The sequence below is a fragment of the Pleurodeles waltl genome, chromosome 7 (assembly GCF_031143425.1).
Source record: "Pleurodeles waltl isolate 20211129_DDA chromosome 7, aPleWal1.hap1.20221129, whole genome shotgun sequence".
NCBI lineage: Eukaryota > Metazoa > Chordata > Amphibia > Caudata > Salamandridae > Pleurodeles > Pleurodeles waltl.
The window spans coordinates 1118808951-1118827272 of NC_090446.1; positions in this window are offsets into that span (position 1 = coordinate 1118808951).

Consider the following 18322-nt stretch of genomic DNA (forward strand, 5'->3'; position numbering starts at 1 on the left):
TGCTTCCTGAGATCAGTGGTTGCAGGCAACCCTCTTTCAATACACAACCCCCTAAGCTGGACTACTGTCAGTGTGGGTAGGCTAGCCAGATCAAGCTCCATGGTTCCCTAGTTTTGTGTCAACAAAAACTTTTTGCAAAAATTGGAAACAAGAATATAGAAAAATTACAAAAATTCAATAATTGAAATTAATCCAAATTAAAAATTAAAAACAATTTTTGCACTAGGACAATTTAAAGGATTTTTAATTTGTTTTACCTAAAACTGTAACGTGATATTGAACACAAGTACAGGATCCCGTCAATGCTTCCAATTATGTTGGAAAATGGGTTATTGGTAGGGCAGATAGGTACCTACACCTAGCAACAAGCCACTAACCACCACCTAGGTACAGTTAGGTCTCAGTAAATTAATCCCAGCTCAACCCTTGGTAGCTTGGCAACGAGCGTCAAGGCTTAACTTAGGAGACAAAGTGTAAAGCATTCAAATATCACAAAACAGTAATTAAATAAAACACAGGAAACAGTTTAAAAATCCAAAACCAATTTATAAAAATAGTTTATATTTTTAGCTTTAAAATGACACAAAAACGATTAAAATCGGTTCAGGGGAACCGGAGATATGAATTTTTAAAGAATTATTACTTTTCTAGCGCTTAGAAACAAAAAGCGCCAATCGGGTCATCTGGTTGCACCTCGACCGGGGCAAAGTCAAACTTTCAGGCTGACCGCGATGGAGCCCTGCTCGGCTACAGGTCGCGGGAGGCCTCGGTTAAAAAGTTACCTTCTGACTTAGTCTTTATTTTGAAGTTTTTCTTCACCGGGACGAACCTGCCAGTTGAATCCGACCTCCTGGAGCCCTTGTCCGGATACGCGATGTGGGTTTCCTCGGTGGAGACTTTTACCTTCGGACTTAGTCGTTTTTTCGAGATGAAAATCCTTCGACCGGGGTAAACCTGGATCTTGATCCGACGTCCATGGAGCCCTTCTCGGATACGATGGCTGGGAGGTCCCGGTCAACTTTTTACGTTCGGACTTAGTCTCTTTTTTGGATGTTTTTCTTTACCGGGACGAACCACGAAGTCAGGCCGGGTCGCGGTTGAGGCAAGCCGGCTAGAATTTCCGCGGCGGGTCGGTCCCTCTCTGGAGCTTTTTTCCAAAAATTCGCAAATCTTTTCCAAACTTCTGGGGCTTCACCCAGATGTTCTTTTAAGGTTCTTTTGGGGTCCACAGCTCACCCCAAGGGTCCAGAAGTTCTGTGATGGTCCTTGGGGGCTGCGGACTTCAACTCCCAGAATGCACCTGGCGCAAACTCCTTTTTGGCCACTGGACAGTGGTCAGCTGGTCGCTTTCTTCAGGAGTTGGTGCAGGGGACTCTGGTTAGCAATTTTTCACCTGTAGCAAACAGGGAGTCCCTCCTTGAACCAGTTGAAGCCAGGCAAAGTCCTTCTTGTGGTGAAGCCCAAGTGTGCAGCTGATGCAGTCCTTCTGAGTGCAGGTTCCATGTACAGGCCAGGGGGTCCAGCAGGGCAGTCCTTCTTCTCCTTAAGTTCTTTCTTCTTGAAATTTGGTGGGGATCTGAGGCGTGGGTGCAGGTCTGCCAGTTTTATCCTTGCTCCTGGGTGAAAAGCAGGGGGGCCCTGGTTCTCCAATCAGGGACAGGGTCGTCCCCCTGTGATGACCACTTCCTGGGAAGTGTGGCAAAAATCCATCCCAGAAGGCAACAGTCTCTAAAAATCCAACATGGATGAATCTGATTTTTGGAGGTTACATCTGGCTGAGCTCCCCCACTGGTGTGGCTAAAAATCATAAACACACCCCTCTCCTGCCCTCTCCTAATCTAATCAAGGGGGCACCTAATTGTCTGGGGTTGCAGGATGTGGGGGTGTTGCTGGGTGCTGCAAATGTCCTTCTCTGCCTTTGAAGACCAGTTTGGCAGCCCTCCCCCTTCCTGCCTCACCATCTGCTGAGGGGAGATTTCTCTCCCCCAAGCACATTCCTTTGTGTGAAGTCAGGCCACTTCACACCTCATCAAGGTAGCCTGGCAGAAGCTGCTGCAGGCTGGCCAATCAGAGCACAGCAGCAAAAGCAATGCAGAGCTGAAATTGGCAACTTTTTAGATAAAGTCTAAACTTTTTACCTGAACAAGTTATATTAAATCCCACAACTGGAAGTTGTGGGATTTATTACAACAATTAATTTGATACCAAATTCTTGGTATGTAACATTTAAGGAGACTTTAAAATTTAAAATAAAGTCTGCCCATTCTAGCCTATGAAGGCCATTTACTTAAATGAGGGAAAAACGAATTTGGCTGTTTTTACCTCACCAGGGCTTATAAATCTATTTTTATAAAGTCCCTGCTTCTAGTTACATGGCACCCAGCCCTAGGGGCACATAGGGCACACCTTAGGGGTGACTTATATGTAAAAATAAGGTAGTTTAAGACTTTGGAAGTACCTTTAATTCCAAAGTCGAATTTGCATATAACTTTAATTTAAAAGCAGCCAGCAAGGCAGGCTTGCTTTTAAAATGACACTGGGCACCTCAGCAGTGCACCTAGGTGTGCACCACCTATGCTGTGGTCCCTAAACCTACATGCCCTACCATATACTAGGGACTTATAGGTAGGTTAACTTAGCCAATTATAATTAGCCTAATTTGCATATCCATTTTACACAGAGCACAGGCCCTGGGACTGGTTAGCAGTACCCAGGGCACCAACAAAGTCAGGAAAACACCAGCAAAAAGAGGAAAATGGGGGCAAAAAGTTATGGGGCCTCTGCAATCAGCCCTGTTTTCTCACACAGATGATGTTGCGTTCTATGTTCGTGACCCGCAGTTAAACCTTGATACGTTGATAGCCGAGATAGTCCAGTTTGGCTGGATTTCTGGGATTACGATTAACTGGTCGAAGTCAGTAGTGTTCTCTCTGTCAGCTGCAATGCTAAGATGCCATTCGATATACCCCGTTTGTTGGGCTGATGGACCTGTGCGTTATTTAGGCATATGGCTTAGTAGGGAGACGGATGAGCTGTTGTCTGATAATTATGGTAAGGCCATTACGTGGCTGGGAGATAAGGTTTTGGTCTGGCGCTCCTTGACGTTTTCACTGACGGGTCGCATGGTCATAGCCAAGATGGTGATTTTGCCTAAGTTTCTTTATCTATTCGTTAACATACCCCTCATACTCACATCTATCTTCTTGAAAAGACTCAGATCGTTACTCATAGCTCTTGTCTGGGCAGGTAGACAGCCCAGGCTCTCATGGGAACAGTTGACGTTGCTATTTGAAACGGGCGGCCTGGTGGACCGGGATCTGGAACTTTACTATAATTGCACACAGGCGCATTGTGCACATTTCTAGTTACACCCTATAAGATACTTACTGCATCTGGCGCCGGAATATGATTCACTCTGCCCTAGGGGGCTGGCTGGGGTGATTGGGGGACCACATGGGCCTAGGTCGGGAAGGTTCGGTACTGTGGCGTGCACGGTGCGGGCTCGGAAGGTGCTCCAGAGACGGGAGGAGGTTGGGGAGCCTTTTGCGCCTTTGATGCCTGTACGGGACATCGTGGCCCTGCGGATTTCTGAGGAAAGGCAGTTTTGTGAATGCTTGCGTGTCTTGAATATGACTAACTTGGGGTCTTGGTTTCAGAGGCGGTCATTTATCTCGGCAGAGGCAGCGCTTGACGATACGCATGATACAGGGCTATATTGTTTATTCTTCCTTAGAATCAAAGCTATTTTGCGAGTGGGGTACCCCTGCTTCCCTGCGATGCCCCTGGTGTGCCGCGCACTTAAGCTTATGTACAGAGCGCCGTCTCTGCGTCGACTCATTACAGGCCTCCATGTCTGCATGCAGACGACTGCCGCCCCTGTTAAGTCTAGGTCCAGAACTCATTGGGAGGCAGACATCAGTGAGGCCCTTTCAGACGAGGTGTGGCGGTACTGCTGTGTGGAAATGCATGAACTTTCCCCAGATTACAGGCTGCACCTTATCCACTTTAATTTCTTGCATCGCTTTTACTATACACTGAGTAGACTGAGGGGAATGGGCGTTCGAATGGATGCTAGATGTAAAAGATGCTCCTGAAGCAGATTTTCTACACCTGCCGTGGAGCTGCAGGTGCTGAATGCTTACTGGACGGAGGTGCTGGGGGCGATAGGGGATATGGTCAGATGTGTGGTGCCGCGTTCCCCCAAGGTTGGTCTACTGGGATATGTTAAGGAGGTACCTCCAGATCATGGGAAGCTGGTGGGGCTGCTGTTGCTGCTGGCTAAGCGTAGGGTGGAGATGTACTGGGGGAGAAAACAGACACCCCGTTGCAGAGAATGGCTGAATGACGCTGCGCACTGCCAGGAACAATTAATGGTCTATTAGGAGTGCTGATAAATTCCAGTCATCAAGACATCTGGGCCCCCCAGCGATTGTTTCTTGAGTCTAGGCCGTAAGGAGGTACAAGGCCGCTAGCGCATAGCTCTTGTCCTGGAATAGTCGATGCCCCCCCCACAGGGTGGGAGATACTGCTCCCCTTGTGTGGGGGAGATGTAGCTGCTGCTTAGACCCCCCACTCTTTTTCCCTCTTTTACCTATAGTTCCCTCGCCCCCTGTTTTGTGTTTTGTTCTTACTCTTTAGATGCTTACCGCCATGAACTACAACGCTCGAGACTGAGACCTGTCACCCCATTGCTTGTGGAGTTGCCCATTGGTCCTCTCCTCGTGGGGGTTACCTGATGGGTGGAGGGGTTGCTGGACAGACTAATGACATTATATTGCTACTAAGTTTGTCAATATAATGTGTCAATTATGTCTTGTGATTGCCATGTTGGTGAGTGTTCTGTTTGGTTGTATTTACTAATAAATGCATTAAAAATTGCTCCACTTTCATGCTTCCATGCCCCTCATCCCTTCCCCAATCGCTCCCAAGGACAGTGTTCAGGCAACAAGTCAGGGCATCGATCCAAATGCGGAATTTGACAGTCCATAATAATCACACCATTTCCCCCAGAACTTTGTAAATTTCTGTGGGCAACCCTGAGCCACATAGACCGGTTCCTCTTGTTTAGCACGCCAATCCATCCCCTCACGCCACACTTTCAGGGTCAGCGGGTGTGGCTAATTCCAGGGTTTGTGCAATGTCTCTCCTGGCCACCAGAGTCGCCAATCCCACAAGAGCCCTCTCCCTTCTAGTATCCCCAAAGTCATCCAGTATCCCTAACAGGGCGAGCTTGGGGGTAAATGCAACAGGAATATCGAGAACTACCAAAAGGACTGTACCTACATGTGTCCAACAACACTGTTTGGTCACAGGGCACTCTCAGACCATGTGGTAGAAGTCAGTGGTACAGGATTGACAACAAGCACATCTAGGGTCAGACAGGATTCCGGTGTGCCCTAGTTGATGGAGAGTCATGTAGGTTTGTTGGAGGTAGTGTAAATGGACAAGACGGAGCCATGAAGAGATCACCAGCACCCTAGGGAGTCATGCAGGCCTCCTGCCCCTCAACTTCCTTCAGCTCTCCCACCCAACCCTTTCATTTCCATTTTAGTGAGGCTAATGTCTCCAGGAAGTTGCGTACGTGGGCTCGGTATAGCTGGGTCAGTGGTGTAACAAAGGCCGCCGCAGCCCATGTGTGGGGGGGAGCCTGAGCTCCAGGGGGCCCCCTCAGCAGAGTACCCTTGATTGGCTACAGGGGGAAGGGGCCTTCCAGGTACTTTGCAGTGGGGACCCTCGCGTTTTGCTATGCCACTGAGCTGGGAGATACCCCTCTCTGCCTAACTTACCCATCAACAAAGAAACCTCGAGGGCTAAACTCTGGCACTTCATGTAGGCGAGCGCTGTAGTGGCTCAGTGCATGATGCATCTGTAAGTATTTGTGAAATTGAGTGTGGGAAAGAGTGAGCTATTCTTGGAGGTCAGTGAAGGAGTACATATTAGATCCCCGCCACACATCATCCAGGACAGTGATTCTGACAAAATCTCAGAAGCGAAACCCCTCTAGACATGTCACCTGCTCCAGTCAAAGTGCCCTCCAAATGGGGGGTCTGCAAGGTCAAACGTCCCTCCCAACCCATGGACCATAAGTGCACATCTACACCTCAGAAAGACCACCCTGGTAGCCTCCAGAAGGGCAAGAGGAATTGGGCGGACGGACAAATGGTGCATGGCCCTGTCAAAAACTAAGATTAGAGTGTTCCAGCTGATAAGCCTGGACAGCTACCTGTCATCTAGTCATTTATAAGTTATAGTTGTGAGGCCCAATAATATAGACGAATATCTACCACGCTGATGCCTCAATCATATACCAAGCGGTGACATTTGGCCTGACTGGTGTGAGTGGGAATGGCCCCTCCAAAGAAAGGACCAAAATAATGCAGCAACTTTTGTAAACCATGCTTTAGGAATCTGGAGTGGAAAGGACTGCAAAAAAAAAAGAAAATGGGGTAAAGTCATCATTTTTATCAGCGCTACCCTGTCTAGCACATTAAGTGGAATGTTTTGCCTAGCAAAAAGTCTAATTCTGGTCCCCTTTAGGAGGGGGGTGAGGTAAAGCACATGTGTAAGGTCTGGTAATGTAAGTCTGGCAAAGCAGAGCTATATACCCCTATGTACTTGAAACTGAGATGACAGATGGGAATGTCAGATCACCAGTCGACTAACACATTATCCGCTTGCAAAGGGACAAGTAGTGACTTCTTCCTGTTGACTCAAAGACCCGAAGCCCCCTTGAAGAGGGAAAGAATCTTGAGGCCAGAGTTTGCCAGATCCGCTAGCAACAGGGGGACATCACCTGCATACAATGCAATCTTGTCCTCGTGGCACCACAACAGCTCCAACCCTGCATCTGGGTGTCACAGTGGATCAAGCAAGCCAAGGGCTCGCTGAGAAGGATGAAGAGGAGCGTGATAGGGGACATCCCTGACAGGCACCACGTCCAACAGGGAATTCAGGGGACAGTATTCCACTGACAATGACCTGGGCCCTTGGATGAGAATGGAAAAAGGCCACCATTATATGGAATCAGGAGCCAAAACACATCAGACACAGCACAGATCCAAGATAGTCCCAGTTGACAGTATCAGATGCTTTTTCAACAAGCAACAGGGCTGTTGCCTCCTGTAGCTCCCCCTCCTGCAACTGCCAGATAAAATCTCTGGTACTACAGCCTGGCATGGCGTCATATTTATCCGGGTGGATCAGAGACCCAAGCACCAACAGGAGCCTGGTCATTAGAATCTTAACATATATTTTAAAATCCACATTAACTAAAGAGATGGGCCAATAGAACAGCCGTTGTCGGATTGAATGTCCTGTCTAGGTGATGACTACAATAGTGGCCAAATCAATCTCCGGAAGGAAGGAGACCCATGTTATGGCTTCTAAATAAAACCTAAGATGATGAGGGTCACAACATCTCACAATTTAGAGTAATATTTAAAGGCCGCATGGGCCTGGAATTCTCTTTGTTTTTAGGTCCCCGATGGCTGCTAAGACCTCATTCTTGGTTATTGGTTCTTCAAGGATTTGTTGTTGGACTCGTGTCAGACATGGAAGAGGGACTTCGGATAACAATGGATGGGCAAATTTGGGGGAGGCCTTGGCCGATGGGCATAAAGATGTCTATAGTAGTCTGCAAACATGATCACAATGTCTTCAGCTCAGGGAAATGTTACACTAGTAATTTCTCATTGTACTAAAACTCCGCGCTTAGTCTCCATATGTGTTGTTTATGACACTGTGGGGTTCCGACCCAAAGGAGTACTGGAAAGTGATCCGAGGTACCCCCGGGATCATGGCGGTATGTGTGTGGCCTAGGTGTGTAAGGGACTGGGCGAGTTGAACATCTGAGAGGCAGTGGGAAAGATTGGGCATCAATGGGAGCAAACAAAGCAGAAAAGGCAAATCAGTAACCACCCCTACCCAACACTTCTATCCCCAAAGCATCTGTTGTCTAACATTTCCCACAAACATAAACAAGAAACATAGCGGGTAATCAAGGAAAACCTTCTCTCAAGCAGCATCTGAAAATAAAAGCCATATTGTGACTAGAGCACCCTGGATCAATGGTAGATGAGCAGTCAAAAGCAACATGTCCAAGGGGTTAGGTTGTGTTCAGCAGAGGGTCTGTTCAACACAGAGACCGCAATATCTACTGTCCCGAGCTCCCTGGAGGGCAACATAGGAGAAACCGGATTGTCATCTTCCAGCTGGGACATGGCTGGTTCAAGTTCAGAGAATGTTGGGGTTCTTCTGCGCCATCATCGCTTGCCCTTGGATTTGGGTCCATTTTGTGGCTGTGATTGGGTGGAGACCAAGCCTGAGAGATATGAGTCCAACCGGGATGTGTCTCCTGAGGGTTCATATCTTCGCAGAGCTCTTTGTTCAGTGGCCCACTCCTAAGCTGCTTCCGGTGTATCAAACAAATAAGAGTGGGAGTCATGAATGACCTGCAGACGTACAGGGAAAAGCAACATATTTTGTAAGGACATCGTTCTGAGCTTGTTTCACATCATTGAAGGATTTGCATTACAGCTGGATGGCTTTGGTGTAATCTGAGAAAATCAGATGTGAGAGTAATTAAAATAGAGCCTGCCACAGGTGCAGGCCTCCAGGAAGGTAACATCGTGATCACAGATGTTCAGAATCCTGATGATATGGGGGGGCAAGCAGGGGGCGCTGTGTCAACGAGCAATGCATACTGGGTTTTGCACGTGGAGTATGTAGCGTTCTCCCCAGCCCGGCAGCATGTAAATGAATACCCCACACACGGAGCTTTGTAACAGATGTCTTTATTCTCTGAGACACTATTGCGCTTTGCTCGCATTGCATCATAACCTTTATAACCACACCTTAATACCTCTCATTCCATTACGTAATTTCTGTCTAGAGTCCACCCAGGACTGTGATTGCCCTAGCTCGCATGATATTAACTACACTCCCTCTCCCCCTCTGCTAAATCAAAAGTACAAGCAACCTTAGCATCATATTTCCTCAATGAGCTGCCGAGGAGCTCTCACTGGTCTGCCAAATAGGGTGGTATGAGGTAGCTGAGCTATATCGTCATTGTACATCAGTGCCATAGGTTCAGATGTGTGGTCTGGAAGTTCAGGTGGGGTTACCTCGCTTGTGATCTTCGGAGCTGGCTGACATTGAGGTAAGTGTTTAAAGTGCGACAAGTCCCGTGTGATGGATTTTCCAGGACGATGCAGTGTCACCATGTGTCCCTTGCACGATACAACTCTCAAAGGGTCAACAGCAAATGAAATGCTTGTTTTCTGCCATCATTTTTGTTTGACCAGAGCCAAGTCTCTTTTGCAAAGTCTGTTTCCTGGGCACATCAGTGCTGATCAGCATATGTTTTCATGTTTTGCTTTGGAGAAGTATCTGTGACACGAACATCATTGGCATTCATCGATCAGTCTGATATCTATTGTGGTAGCTTGGTTCTGATGGCTCTCCCAAATAGCAAGGTGGCAGGGCTCTCATCAGCTGCAGAGTGAGGAGTTGATGGATAGGTAGGAGGGGCTGGACACAGGGCTTGATTATGATTGATTTCCTCCATCGATGCTTGCTGAATTACCCTCTCGAGGGTAACCATAAATCATTCATCAACACCATTAGCTTGGGGCTAGAAAAGTGTACTGTTAAGACTCTGCCCCAAATGCCCCAATCGCCCCACTGTAGTTCACGCCATCACACAAACTGGCCCCTGGTGTCTGTAACAACAGAAGGCGGATGGGTTTCTGTAAAAATAGGCGCGCAATCAAGACCTCTTGCACACTTGTTTTTTTATGACGTGTTATGTTTCATGATGTGTTAAGGTTTATTGTTATATATTCACCACAGATCATTACAATCCGTAGTCTCACATGTATCAAATACTGCACATGTAGTTTATTATCTCACATCTATCAAATACTGCACATGTGCCATCAATACTGAGTCATGCCAGGTGTACCGAGTTCTCAAGCAGCTGTAAGAGCTGTGTGAGGAAGACATAAAGGAACTCCTGCTGTGAAGCTGCGTGCTGAGAGCAGGCAGACACGTCATACAGAACTCTCGGACATGGCCGCAATAGTCTGTGACCAAAACCTCTGCAGTTGTTTGTCTACTGCTGCCACTAGAAGTAGCTCCTGAGTGCAGCCTTGCAGCCATGCTACAGCAGTCCTTTAAGAGAGAATCGGCACATCATGCATGCCGTCCAAAAACATACCTACCCTCCACACTTCAGTTCAATGTCCTACTGTGCCTGCTAAAGATAGCAAAAGCAGCACTCCTCATCATAAAGTTACTTACCCGATTCCGATCTGTGCGCCATCTTCCAGGATAAACAGTTACAAAGATGATATGCTTTTTGCTCTCTCTCAACTCATTCATTTAAGCGAGGGGACCAAATTCCTTGTCTTAGGACTCTTTTTGTGGCAGTATTTAGGGAATAATGGGGGTAGGGTTGGGTTGAATGACAGTGAAAAGCAAGCATAGCAACCAGGGGAAGAACATACCTTATGGGCTCACTCGCAGGTCGACAACTTGGCAGTGGGCAATCGTATCAACCCTCAAGGGTTCATCTCCTCTCTTTTGTTCAAACTACTAATTGTACCTCTCTAGCCTAAATGGTGAGTACGGTCAGGAGAAGGGATTTGTTCTATATCATCTCTTAAGGTAAGAGACTGCGACAATACCCCTGACAGAACTTTTTTGGTGTGTAACATTGGGTCGACCAAGAAACTCCTTGAATTATTTGCTATTGAAATGCAGGCTACTATTAGAATTGAGAATAGCGGGCTGCCCCATGCTGCAAAGATGTCATCAAGCTGCTTGATTAACTTATCATGGGTTGTCGATGATAAGTCTTCCACCAAAGGAAAACTTGAGATGATGTCCATTTTCTAGAGGCTCAAAGAAATCAACTGCAACTCTCTCCCAGGCATGTACTGCAAAATCAGAAATCGTTAATGGGTGCTGCGCCACCTTCCAGGATAAACAGTTACAAAGATGACATGCTTTTAGCTCTCTCTCAACTCATTCATCTAAGCGAGGGAACCAAATTCCTTGTCTTAGGACTCTTTTTGTGGCTACAATGCCAGAATGTCCTTCATGTGCTAGCTCAATAACTTGTTGTCTCAGGCTCTCTGGTATGAACAGGTATGAACATTCTCAAGCCTCTCAATACGATTCCCTCTTGGGTGATGGATAGCTCATCCTGTAAATTTTTGAGATTTTGTAATTCAGTCTAATTAGTAAAGGGCTGAACACTTGTCTTTCAAGATTGCATTGTAATGAGGTCTTTAAGGATGAGCATGTTTTTATCTGGTTTGGTAGCAACAATAATCTTTCTGTGACGCATTTGGCTTCTCCATCACATGCAGACAAAGTTTCAGTTTTTTTTGCCGCAGCCTACTGTAAGACTGTCCAGAGGCTCAACACTTACCTTCAGGGGGAAATGAAAACCCAAACTGGAAGCATAACTTTTTCTTATTCAGAGATGTTGACTTGTGTGCATCTATTTTGTGCCTTTGCTTTCTTTTCAATTTCAACACTGATTCATTACTCGCTGTTCCTGCTTCCATACGAGCAGCTTGTCAATCTGCTCACTCATTTGCCCTTGCATCCATTAGCATTTTCTCTAAACTGATTGGCTCTCTCACAATGCGCCTTCTGAAGGAACTTGAAAGGCAGCCATCAGTTACTCTGAGGTGCATGGCTTCCTCATCATTGAAGTCACAGAACTTACAGTGTTTGAGAAGTGCATCAAGACTCTCAACAAATTCATCCATCATTTCACCAGCTTGTTGTCATGCTTGGTTGAAGACTTACCTCTCGGCTTTGGATTGAACTTGGCATCCAACACTCCTTTTATCTTTTGGTATGGTGTTGCATCAGCTTGTGAGAATTCTTTCACTCCATCACCAGCAAGGTTTTTTAAATATTTAATGATTTTCTTATTTTCATCTTCTCCTAGCGAATCTATGAAGTCAATGAATGTCTTGATTCATGCAGTCCACCTGGCACCAATGTCCTGTTTTTTCACGGTCTCAAACAAAGATGGTGGCTTCAGGAATGTAGCCATGTCATACTTTGCACTCCGTTCTGTTGCCATTGAGAGCACGTGCTGTTCAGGCAGCATTCTTCTTGCAAAGCGGGCCTGGCAACCTCACCACACAAAACCCTGTTGCTTGAGCTTGGTCATCACGCCTGATTTCGAGATCACATCACTAGCCTTTGCCGTTAAGTAAGTTTCTGTTTTCGTACTTGGTTGTCACCACCTTTAGTGTTTGCTTTGTATTGATGATAGCTCTGTGTTATGGCGCAGAGCACTGTCTCTTCTTTTGGCCTTGCCAACGGGTTTTGGTGGGCTTTTTGAATGTGCTCCTCTGCAGAGCCTTCAGCTATTTTGATGGCTGTGTATAAGCTGGAGTAGGGTTGACTCCACATACACCAATCTCAGATCGATTTCCATCTTGCATGTGCGAGCAGTTTGCTGCACTTTTGCAAACTCTCAGGGAGAGCAGCTTTGATTTGAATAATCCACACATGGACATCCTTATTCTCCAACATACAATCACGATCTGCTTGCATTGCATCATCAGTTTTATAACTGCACCTTAACACCTCCAATCCCGTTATGTAATTCCTGTCTAGAGTCCACCTAGGACTGCGAAGGTCCCAGAGTACATCAAATTAAATACACTACAGAGTACAAATGTCAGGCAGTGCCCAGCCTGCTCGTCTTTACACCATGGCCTAACCTTTAAGGTTGCACTATAATGCATTTTTTGCACACGTCCCACCAGTGATATTATCAACATATGAATACTGTAGTGTCCTGCTGGTGTTCCCAGCTGCACCTGTCCACTGCCGTCCTGCAGACTGTCTCTCGAGGCTGAGAGACTAAGTAGTGTCTACAGAATTTTTGTGATATTTCACACAAGTTGGATTTGTTTTCTTTTTAATAAAGTTTGGGAGGAACGTAGGGCCAGATGTAGCAAACGGTTAGCGAGTCGCAAACGGCGAAAATCGCCGTTTGTGAGTCGCAAATCTGGGTTTGCTATGCAGAAATGCATTTTGCGAGTCGGGACCGACTCGCAAAATGCATTTCAGAGTCGCAAATAGGAAGGGGTGTTCCCTTCCTATTTGCGACTCGGAGTGGTATGCAACGCGGTCGCAAATGGAGTCGCAGTTACCATCCACTTGAAGTGGATGGTAACCCACTCGCAAACGGGAAGGGGTCCCTATGGGACCCCTTCCCCTTTGTGACTGGACCCCAAATTATTTTTTTAGGGCAAGTAGTGGTCCAAGGGACCACTCCCTGCCCTGAAAATATTCCGAAACAAAAGGTTTCGGTTTTTTTTTTTAAGTGCAGCTCGTTTTCCTTTAAGGAAAACGGGCTACACTTGAAAAAAAAAAAACTGCTTTATTTAAAAGCAGTCACGAACATGGAGGTCTGCTGACTACAGCAGGCCTCCATATCCGTGAGTGCCCATAGTCGCTATGGGGCCGCAATTTGCGACCCACCTCATTAATATTAATGAGATGGGTCTTTGCAACCCCATAGCGACTCGCAGACGGTGTCTGAGACACCGTTCTGCATTGCAAATTGCGAGTTGCAATTTGCGAGTCGCTCGGACTCGCAAATTGCAAGTCGCAATTTGCAAAGTTGCTACATCTGGCCCGTAGTGTCCTGCTGGACACATTCTAGTGTTTCCACCAGCCACTCTGTGAGGGCTGTCTTCTACACTTACCCACACACCCATCCATCACAGGCATCACCAGTCAGGTGACCCTTTAAATAAAAGAAGACGGCCACGTGCCCGAGGCCAGTTATCAGTACCCCAATCATGTGTCAGTGTACATTATTTACTTATCATGTGGGCCCAGGGCCCATGACTCAACAATCATGGCACTGCACTTTTTTTTTACCATTTCATTCAGTGCTGCGCTGCCCACATTTTAGTAAACTTGGCCCAGAGTATCTAAACAATGTAACATGTATTCGTAAATAATTACCGACTCATTAAACAAAAGCAGCACTATATTGTTATTTTTGGTGTTATATCCAACAATGTACTTCTGCAGGTGAAGTTTAAGTTCCTTAGGAGTCAGAGCACAGCAAATACCAGACTAGCACAACCCTGGTGGGGCAATATCTTAAAAGACCAGGCCTCCGCTTTTTGCCCCTGCACGCCTCAGCTGACCAGCCCGCGTCACACAATGTTCACGAGGCAGAGAGGACCTGGCCCAAAAAGGATGTTCCTCTGGCTGTTTGCTGCGTCTCTTCTACACTGTGTTGACTGTTCATATTACTAAATACACAGCATTGTTGTGAAATAGCATGCGTGTTTGAATACTGGGGTATTTTCGTTGCTTTTTTGAGATATGCTTCTGCTACGTTTCTGAAAGGTTTCATAAGCGAAAATGCTTATATTTTGCATTGTTTTAAGGGAAATTGTATAGGCGCTGACACCAGAAGCAGAGAAAAAGATTTACAGTTAATGTCAAGACCGCGGGAATTTCCGTTCCGTGACTGAATGCACAGGCATTGAATTGCCTACTCCGCGCCATACCAGGCAAGTGTGCTGTTTTAAGTTACTTTGTACTTGTAGGGCGTAGTTGTGATGTGGTAGAAATGTATGCTATCGGGAGAGTGCGTGCCCACGTAGCCATGAGGTTTCCAGCAGGACGGAGTCTCAGTCACCCCTGTTTCTTCTGTCTCCTGTGCTCCGCGTGCCCATGTGTCTCTTGGTTGGTGAATGCCTCACTGTGTCTGTACCAGTGCTCAATTTGAGCCGGTGGTTTCCGGTGCGGGGCATTTATTTTTCTGCCTCAAGCATTTACTGTGAGCAAAAGACATATGGGAAAGACAGGGGAAGAGAAAATCGAACAAGCGTCATAAAGGGTGAAGGCTGCAGTTGTGAGCTGAAGGGGCAGGGAGTGGCTGTAAATGGATTACAGAGGCCGGAGATGCCTTCAGGATTACGCTGCCTCAGTATTCTGTGAGTGCACATTTATTTGCAACAATCGCGTGTTTCAAATGACAGCTTTTGGCACCTGCATGTTTTTATGTACAAATGAAGCACTGGTCTGTGCTCTCCCTGAGTAACCTTGCCTACTATACGTGTGTCAACTGCTGGCATCGCTCACCATTCTGAGCTTTGGAGGGGTTTACAGTGTCCTTATTTATCGGTGTCTCTGCCAGTGAGTCAGTGCTTTCCTTTGTTTCCTACCTCCAGTTTCATGGCGTGGGTCGTGCCTCCTTTGTACACCTCTCGCTGGTCTATGCCTACCACTGTGTGTCCACTCACATGTGATATGGTATGTGCATCTCCTAGAGTCGCAGGTTTGCAGCTTCTCCCTTTTCTGTGCCTCCTCGAGCCTTTGACATTCAGCGCCTCTTTTTATCTATCTAATTCCATGCATCTATTTCCATGTCTCATCTACAAGAATGTTTGAAAATCCGTCGCCTCTGCCCGGTCGCCCACCCCAAATCCCAATAACGGAGACCAAACTTTTTTGTTTCCGAAGAGCAAAGGCTGCAGTTTAATGGCTACTTTCAGTTACAAGAGATCTGTCCTTGTTTCACTTATGCTCTGTATGTAAAGGAATTGATTTTTTTTTAAAGTATGGTCCTTCCACATGGCCATATCACTACTTATTCCTTTCAGCTGAACTCCACAAACACACCTATGTCTTTCTTTTTAAAATATTTGACCTGCATTTAATGGGAAGGGTAAACCAAGTTATGGTGCTGGCTCAAATGTGCAAAACCAAGGGAATTTGCCATTAACGGCTTCTAACTTTCACAACACACACCTGACTCACACCACCCGCCATGTAGTTCTCTTCATAGCTGTTTCTTTCTGTACCATTGTTATTTGACATTTTCAGCATGGTGGACGGTGCAAGCTACTCTGCTTTTAACTCTGATTTTTGTTTTAGCGAATTTCATTGCTCTTAATGTGTACTTGATTTCCAACCTCCTTTGGCTGTGGGCAGTTGGGTTTGGCCACAGGGCCTTGACTGTGGCTATCCTCTGTGCCCGGTCCCCTCCTAGAGGCCCAAGGTCCCGACTGTTGGTGGACAAACTCCACCCGGTGACTCTCTGCTGCAGGCCACTACAACTGTGTAGTATGGCTCAGCCTCACTTTCATTTGAAAAGGCATTTTTTGACTGGTTTATAACATTTAACCTCATTGACTGATCTACACCAAAGGATCATCCAGCTCCATGCAAGGGCACAAAAAGATACGGTGGGAGTGAATAAAGATGTGTTTTCCTGTTTTAGCACCTTAGTAAATTTCACCCTCACCCGCTGCCAAAGCAAGTAAAGGGATTTATACCAAAACTGGCAAGAAAGTAATACTTTACTCAGAAAGCGTGCTTTCATTGGATTGGTATAAATTTATCCAGTAATTGTTTAGATATAAGCACTTAATAAAGTTAGACACTGGGCTTTAAAGGGTCAAAACCTTTCGATTCTTGGCCGTTTTAATTGTGATAGATTTGCAGATATGAAGGTACCTGCAAATCCAAAATAAAAGAAAATAAAGGAATCCAATTGAATGAGGGTGTCTTTTCTCCTTGGAGTGTTCTGATTGGCTGGCTGCAAGAGAAACATCTCTCTCACAGCCATTGATTTTTTAAAATGCTGCATGAGGTGGCAGAATGCGCACAACCTGACCCTAAGCATTAGTGGTGGCACTCCTCCAAGAGTCCTCCATGGCTGAATAAAAAAAAAAAGAAAGAAAGGTGTCTTAGTGTTCACGGATCCTTTTTGGGATGCCCAAAACCATTACTCCTATAGTGCAACCTACAGTCCACAAAAGCTGTGTGGTCTGTGAACCCCAGGCACCATTTTAGGTGTCAAGGTACTGCGAATCCTGTAAAAGACCCACAAACAGAACATATTTTTTGGAAAAATACTTTTCACCAAAAGTAAAACATGGGAGTCAAGGAGAGTGATGGCATGAGTTGTGCGCACTGCACATCATGGCTGGTGAATTCTAGTGGTTTCGTGTTTAAGCCAGAACCATTGTTGTGTGGGTAGGGGCCTTGGCTCACGTGAGCCAAAGACTTGGGTGATACATGAGCCCCTCACCTCCATTAACAATGGTAATAAACAGGTGCAGCTCCTCTGTATGGGGGGGGAGGAGCGTTAACCCCCCCGCCAGCAGCAACCGCTGCAAATCCTTTTACATGGAAAGGATAATAAACCATGTTTATTATCCTTTCCATGTGAAAGGGGTGGGGCATTGGGGGTGACGAGCTGAGGGGAGTGCACTGTGCACTCCCCTCAGAGCGCATGTGTGTTTGTCCAGCCGTCTCAGGCGGGACAAACACACATGCGCACAGGGCTCTCTCCAGCCCAGCAACACAGTTGCTGGGCTGGAGAGAGCCTGCATAGGCTCCAAGTCTGCCTGGGAGCGCCAGCGCCCTGGCTGGGCGCTCCCAGCCAATCCTGACGCTGCTCTGAGCAGCGTCAGGATTGGTGTAGGGAAAGCTGGGAGCCTGTGGCTGCAGCAGCGATGGGGGGAGGAGCGGCACGGGAGCAAAGCTGGTAAGTGATTTATTTATTTATTAATTAATTTTCTCCACGCCCCCCTCTGCGCCCTCGCCCAGCCCCAGTCAGGTGAGCCTCTCCTGGTAATAAACAACATATTATATGTTGCACATCTGCATGTATGGTTTATGCCATGATATTTTGTCATGTGCTTCTCTTTGAAAAACATATTTAACCAAAATAAGGATGCATAAGGTTAAATTAGTGCAGCAAGGTAAAATCAGACTCAAGAGATATCCCGAATATTAGGAGAGTTGTTTTCGTGTGTAAGTAATTATAATATACAGTCTGTGGGGCAGTAAAATGTGTTTTTTCTTGTAATTTTTGTTGCATATGGTAATAAACTATAATTTGACCTTCACACTATAGTAGTAAATGTATGAATGAGTGTTTTTTAGTACTGTTGTGCTGAATAATGTTTTATAGGGGCAGAACTATATTCACTGTCATGGTGCGTATGCCATGCAAGCCATAACTATAAAGTATACACCAAACGCAATGTTTTTTTTTGTTTTTTTTAAATATTTATTTATCATTTTATATAAACAACATACAACAAAAATATAAAGTTCTTCCCTCTGCCCTTACAATTGTATCTCAAAAACAGTTAAACAATAGTGGATTCTCAGCACTTCAAGTATTCTTCATGGCTCGAATCTCAAGAGTTCTTAATGTTCAAGCTGAGTTAGCTCCAATAGAAGTGTCCAATATATGTATGAAGCAGTCCCCTGCCAAGAGAATTCAGCAGGTCGTCAAGCCCAA